Genomic DNA, 6,825 nt, shown 5'->3' with positions numbered 1-6,825 from the left:
AGTGGTCTCGCGGTGTATGGTGAACATTCTAGTCTGTATCCGTGCGACACAGTGTCGAGAACCCCTCTGACTGTTGTGGAGCCCTCCCCAAACTCCTGCGAATCCCTGAAGGGGCCTCCTATGGAGGGGCCCCGTCATGATTGTTGGTTTTTTTTGTGCTAGGACTTCCTCCACCCTTAGCGGGAAGGTGGATAGGCCTTGCCTGTTGGACTTGGAGTCCCCCCAGCGAGGCTTGTTAGGTCTAGACTCCCTGGCTTGAAAGGAGTGGACGGAAAGACAGGCGCGTGAAGATCGAAAGGAGGAAGATTTCCTGAACTGTCTTTTGTCATCCTTCTTTTTTAGTGAGGGCAGGGCTTTCTTTTTATCTTTGCCCTCCACTAACACTGGATCAAGCGACTCTCCGAACAGTTTGGTTCCCAAAAAAGGAAGTGAAGGCCAGATTTGTTTAGACCTGGAGGTCACCTGCCAGTTCTTGAGCCAGAACTGCCGTCTGACCGCAAAAGTGCCGCCTGTGCCCTGGCACATGCCTGAATGGTGTCAGGGTGCCGCGGCCCCCAAGGCCAAGGCTTTGAAATTTGTAAACCGTTGTCTGACCTTGGGTCTGAGTGTGGTAGGAGCTCCAGTAGCTCCTGGACCACTGGGGGGGCGCGCATTACCAGGGAGACAGTGGTCGTGCCCTGATGGCAACCGAAATAGCTTCGTGGGTTTTTTTGAGGCTCCCTTGCCTCCTAGCCTCTGGATTCCTGAGGGTATCCTCGCCATCACTAGTGAACAAGGCGGAAGAAACCAAAGCCGACACCGAGAGCGTCCCCTAGGGGACCTTGAGGTATCCCTCACACCCCGTTGGGGGGAGAGTAATGCTTTCGAATGGCGCTAGATTGGGCCTAGATGATGTGGTTTATTCCAATTCGGTCTCTACTGATTTGCAAATATTGTAAGGGCAAGCGAGCTCTTGGATGAAGAGGTAGTGACGGGTAAGAGTTCGCGCCCACCCTGGGAAGGTCTGAGTCATGTGAGGGGTCTCACTGATGCAGGTGATGCCAAGGGTTTACTGTTTTCTTTATAAGGAGTGGATAGTCCTCTGGCCTGAGGAGGCGAAAGAGGACATGGGGGCGTCCCTGGACTCCTCACCCTCTTCCTGAGAGAGTTCACCCTCTTCAGATTCGGAAACCTCCGACTCTAGGGCTGCGGGGGCCCCCGCGTCCTCGAGGTTGGGATGGGAGCCTTTTTCGTTTGGTCAGTCTCTGGCATATCTAGCTCTCTTAGCCGAGTGGAGGATGATAGGAGATCCGATTCGAACCCGAATCAGATAATCAGCTTGCCTGGATCCAGATGAAGTGGGTCGTCCGGGATCGGGGGCCAAGCGGTCCCATAGGGCCCGTCTCCCCCTCCCTCCTTGAACCTGTTCTACCGCGAGCTCCTGGGGGGGGAGGTCGCTGGAGCAGGAGCGGCTGTCTGAGTCCCTGTCGAAAGACAAAGAGGCCCGGCGCCTCTTGGGATCGCTGGGATGGTCTCCGCCATCCCGGTCAAGCATGGCGCAGCGGCGATGGTGGCCGCTGTGCGGTCATGAGACCCCATTTCCGGGTCACGAGGGGCATGGGCGGAGGACACCCGCGACCTTGGGGCCAGATGGCCGCCCCCCATGGAGGCCCACATGGCCAAGATGCCGCCCGCCATCGCGGCCCACGTGGCCGAGATGGTGGGTGCAGCCGCAGCCGCCGCAACTGCGGTGGCTTGCCGTGGTCTGGGGAGGTGGGGTGAACCGGCCCCTCGGGCGGGGGAACCACCCTAGGCCGGGGCGGGGGCCAAGAGAACCCCCACTGAGCCCATAAACCCCTCCCGGTGTGGTCGCGCCGGGCGGCGGGCCTGTGACATGGAAGGGGCCTGAAAGAAGGGACCAGCCATCCGAAGAAGGGGGGGCAAAACGGGCATGCAGGGCCCGTTCCCCCACCCTGATGATCCCCGGCTCTCCCTCCCCTTGCGGGGCCCTTGGGCGACCCTTGTGGATGTACTGCGGGGGAGAGCGGGGCCAGCGGAAACACCCGCGGGTGGGGTGGTTACCTCATCCCCGATCGTCCGGCGATGCAGGCTCACCCTGGGCAAACCCTGACCAGGTCGGATGGGGGCCCCGGCCCCAGCAGGGGCTGAGGCAGCAGCTCGGCCGGTGCAGCCGCGCCTCCACCCCTTGGCCGGTCTCCATGGCCGCGGCCCTGGGCGGCTTCCGGCAAAGCCGGGGCAGGCCCGGAATGGGTGGAGGCTTAGCTCGCCCGTGCTCGGGCCTTTCCCCGCTCGCCATGGGAGGGAAGGAGAAAGCAGCGAAGAGCAGAAAAAAGAGAGAGAGAGGAGGTTTTTTTTGGTTGAAGGAAGGAATAAACAAAAGGAGAAAGAAAAGTCAAGCCAGGCAAGTCTGGGGAGCTAGTCTGGAGAAGAAGGTGATTCCTCTTAGAAGTCCTGGAAAGCGTCCTAGTTGGAGCAAGGCAGGAAGCAGACTGAGGATTCTAGGGTCACTCCGCCCTCGGCGGTGGGGTCAGGCCCCTGGCCTTTGTTTTCTTAATCTTGTCCTGCCTATAGGAGCCTTCGCCGGCGGTTACCCCAACATCAGGATGACCGGCCCCCCTTCTCTGCTGGAAACTACAGTTCTGAGATTCCATGACACGTGATTTGGTGACAGGTGCATTTATTCTGCTGTGTGGATGCAGCCCGAAAGAGAAGGTTAATTATCTCATAAAAACTACAGTCCCAGAATTCCATTGCCTTGAGCCATTGCATTAAAGCATGTCAGACCTGGCTGAACGAGACTACATGTGAAAGGACTAGGAGTCCCAGTAGACCATAAGTTGAACATGAGTCACAGTGCGGTGCGGCATCTAAAAGGCCAATGTGATTCTAGGCTGCATCAATGTAGAGGAGGGTGTACATACCGCCATTTGGGATGTTCCTCAGGACTCCCAGTTTAAAAAGGGATGTCCTCTGTCCGTAAACAAATGCCGGCGGGCGTTCACACGGCTGCCGCCATCTTGACATAACGGACGCTCTGCGTCCATAAGTCGCACCCTGGAAATGACGCCCGAGTGCGCGACTAGTGCCTGCGGCTCTCTTCGGGGAGCAAAAAGGAGCACGATTTCGCGCTCCTTCTTGACAGCGTCCGGGAACGCACCGTTTGGCTGCTGCGGTTCTCAGACACTGCAACCAGCGGCGGCGCGCGAGACGCCCCTTCTGGGCCGTCTGTAATGTGCCATAGTGTCCGATCAAAGGAAGAGTAGTAGTGCCACTCCATTCTTTGGTCAGGCCCCACCTGGAATATTGTGTCTATTTCACAGTTCAAAAAAGACATTGAGAAACTAAAATTAAAAACGGTATTTGCGTGTGTGTATATAAAACACAGGATAAGGAGTACAAATATATTTTTCCTTATTCCTGCAAAAACCTCCTACTCCTTTACTCCTTACTCTCCAGCTCTAGAAATCATCAAGGGTTGTTGTGTGTTGTTCCCCTCACCACTTGCAATGCTATGGATTCTGGGAACTGTAGTTGTGTGACTCTATGTATTTTAGTGGGTTGTATTTTAACATGTTATATTTTAATGTATAACTGTTTTAATTCTTAAAACTGTTTATATTGTTTTTCCATTTTTATATTTATATATTTTATATTGTTGTGCTCATTTTTAAATTGCATTGTTTTATACTTGTTGTTTTCACCTTGAGCCCCAGCATTGGGAGAGAAAGTGGGATGTCAGAATAATGTAATATCGTAATAATATATATTATTAATAAAAGAAGAAAGACTTCCTGGGCCACAACAAAAAAAACTACCAGGCCCAGAATGCTGGGGGGGCATTGCTAGCCATGGCAATGGCCAGGCCAAGGGGGCGCCTGCTCACCCTGAGGACAGCTTGGAGCCCTGGCAGACCAGTGCCATCGTCACCCACAAAAGGGCCAGGAAGGAAGAGGGCGCCAAAGTGGACCCAGGGGGGCTGGCTTCCCTTCCTTCCTTCTTACTATTCATCACTGTTCCCTGCTTCCTCACATCTTCCTTCTTTATCATCCTTCTCGACTTTCTTCCTTCTATTATCCTCTTCTTTCCCCTTTCTTCCTCCCTCCCTTCTTGTCCTCTTCTATTCATCCTCCCCTCCTCCTTTCCTCCTATTCATCTTCCTTCCTTCCTTCCTGTGTCAATCTTCTTCCTTCCTTCCTTTCCCATCCTTGGTTCCCACTCTCCAAGGCCAAAGGTGCCGAAGCGCGAGGCCCTGGGCCCCCTCTCTTGGGCCCCAGCTTCCCCAGAGGCTCAGGAAGCTCCTCCCTCCTCCTCAGCCATCCCGCCCGGCTCCTCCTCCTCCTCTCTCTCTCTGTCTCCTTTCCTTCCTTACCCGGGAGGGCCTTCTTCCTTGAGGGCGGGAAGTCAGCCACGCAGCTTCGGAGGCAGCAGGAGGAAGCACCGCAGAAGACTCCAGGAGGCGCCGACTAAGACGCCGCTGCGCATGCGCCGCTCTCCTTCCTCAGCCAGAACCAAAAGAGTGGAGGGGCCTCTGACGTCACCTGAGGAGGAGGGGAGGGGGGCTGGGTCTCCCCCTTCTTTGCCCTGGACCTCCCTTCTTTCCCCCTCTGCTGCCCCTCCCCTCTGGCTGCTTTCTATTCATGTCCATCTTGGGGTGTTTAAAATGGATGGAACACACAAACCAGGTATTTATTCTTCATACACACACACACACAGAGGCATATATATATATGTATAGGTGTTTGTGTGTGTGTATGCGAAGCTTGACACCTCTTTAACTGCCATATATATACACACACACAAAACTACATATGCATATATGTGTGTGTGTGCATACATACACATATATACATGCATGTATATGCATTTGTGTAGATATATATACACACACAATATGTACACATATATACATATGCATAGTATGTGTATGTATATATTATATATACACACAAACACGTATACATATATGTACATATATGTATACATTACATATGCATACACACATACATCGACATATATACACATATGTTTCTGGTCCTCAAGGAGACTGGGATGCATGTTTGTCTCTTTGTTTAATAAGATATATATAATTACCACACACACACACACATTGGGAATATTTTAGATCATGTTTTTTAAAACTCTGGTAGTTTATTGTTTTAATCTTAATGTTATATGCTTTAATTAGGTTCCAAAACACACTGCAGAAACGATCCAGTTGAGACCTCTTTACCTGCCCTGGCTCAGTGCTAGGGAATCCTGGGAGCCTGTTTTGTGGCCATTTTGCCTTCTCTCTGTCCGAGAGCCTCCATAGTTCCCAGGACTCCCAGCCTGGTCAGGGGCAGTCAAGTGGTCTCAAACTGGATTATTTCTGCCTGTGTTTTGGACCCTAAGGTTATTTCCATTTTTAAAAACCTGTTTTAAAAGCGTTTTTATCTTGTGAGCCGCAGTGTTAGAGAGAAAGGCGGCTAAAAAATAAAGTAAATAAACAAAGAATGAAATTAATAAGATTTAAAAAATATTAAAAAGGAAGCACTAGAGAAGGGAGGCCTCGAAAAAACTGTTGTTGTTGTTGTTGTTTTCAATTCCTGACTCATCTAAATAAAAAGATCTCTCATTGCTTCCCTCCCCCATTTGTTTTCTGTTTTCCTTGCCCGCCTTCTTCCCCTCTCTAGGTCAGCCATGTCTCCCAGTCTCTAGGTCCAGAATCTGGAGGAAGGCCTCAAAGAGGGCCTTTGAAAATACCCAAAGGGATTTGATTTGTAGTTTTTTGTGGGTTTTTAGGGCGATCTGGCAATGTTCTAGAAGAGGTTATTCCTGACGTTTCACCTGCATCTCTGAAGATGCCCATAGCCACAGATGCTGCGACCCGACAGGAATAAACTCTTCTAGCACATGCCAGATCGCGCCTAAAAACCCACCAAAAAAACTTGGGATGCCGGCCATGAAGCCTTCGACTTCACTTTGAATTTGGTTCACGTTGTCACACACAAGGGCATATACATGAATAGGTATATAGATATGTCTGTTCCTGGCTTCCCACGGAAGTCTTGTTGTTTCATGGTCTCCAAGGTGCAGTTATAAGATCTCTCTAGATACTGGTTCCACAGACCAACAGGGCTATAGCTTTGAATTCTACCACTGAGGAAGAGCACCCAGTTAGCTGAATGGAATGGAAATTCCTCAGCCTCTTCAAGAAACTGCCCAGATATAGACAGACATCTTTTTTCTCATTAAATGCACCTGAGGAAGTAGATTGAAGTCAGGAAAGCTTCAGGCTGCCCACTTCTTTCTCCCCTAGTGGTAGATTGAAAGATATATCGTGTGTTAATCTGTAGAATCAGTACGTAGAGAGATCTTGTGCAACCATTGAGACTAACTGAAAGAAAGAGTTGGCAGCATGAGCTTTCTAGCTTCAGTCTACTTCTTCAGATGCATACATCTGAGGAAGCAGACTGAAGCCTAGGAAAGCTGATGCTGCCAATTGCTTTCTTTCGTGAGTCTCAAAGTGCTGCAAGGTCTCTCTCCCTCCTCCTGATCCCGCAGAGCAACCGGGCTCTAGCTTTGAGTCCTGGCACCAGAGGGGGTGGAGGAAGGCAGGATGCCAGTTGCGGAGGGCTACTCTTGCTGCTTGTGCCCAGGCATCCTCCCCGCCCCCGTAAAGAGAAAACCAGAGCCAAGATGGCAGGAGGAGGGAAGCTCCGCCTGGCCACTGCGCAGGAGGGAGCCGGGCCAGAAAGAAGAAGAAGAAGAAGCAGCAGCCCAGGAGGAGGAGGAGAGCTCTGGCTCCCTGCGGTCGCGCCGGAGCGAAGCTGCTTTTCGGCGTGC

At 51.7% G+C, this 6,825-nt stretch overlaps 1 protein-coding gene across 1 annotated transcript in view; it reads right to left on the bottom strand.

Annotated features, from left to right (window-relative positions):
* The window catches only part of ZBTB25 (zinc finger and BTB domain containing 25), a 10,388-nt gene extending 5,901 nt beyond the window's left edge, over positions 1 to 4,487 (bottom strand). Inside the window, exon 1 of the mRNA XM_042446799.1 lies at positions 4,370 to 4,487. The gene's annotated coding sequence lies outside the window, so the exon portion shown is untranslated. The remainder of the gene's footprint in view (positions 1 to 4,369) is intronic.
* Positions 4,488 to 6,825: the final 2,338 nt, after the last annotated feature.

Source organism: Sceloporus undulatus, chromosome 1, assembly GCF_019175285.1.
Source record: "Sceloporus undulatus isolate JIND9_A2432 ecotype Alabama chromosome 1, SceUnd_v1.1, whole genome shotgun sequence".
NCBI classification, from domain to species: Eukaryota; Metazoa; Chordata; class Lepidosauria; order Squamata; family Phrynosomatidae; genus Sceloporus; species Sceloporus undulatus.
This window is presented reverse-complemented; position numbering and strand designations above follow the sequence as displayed.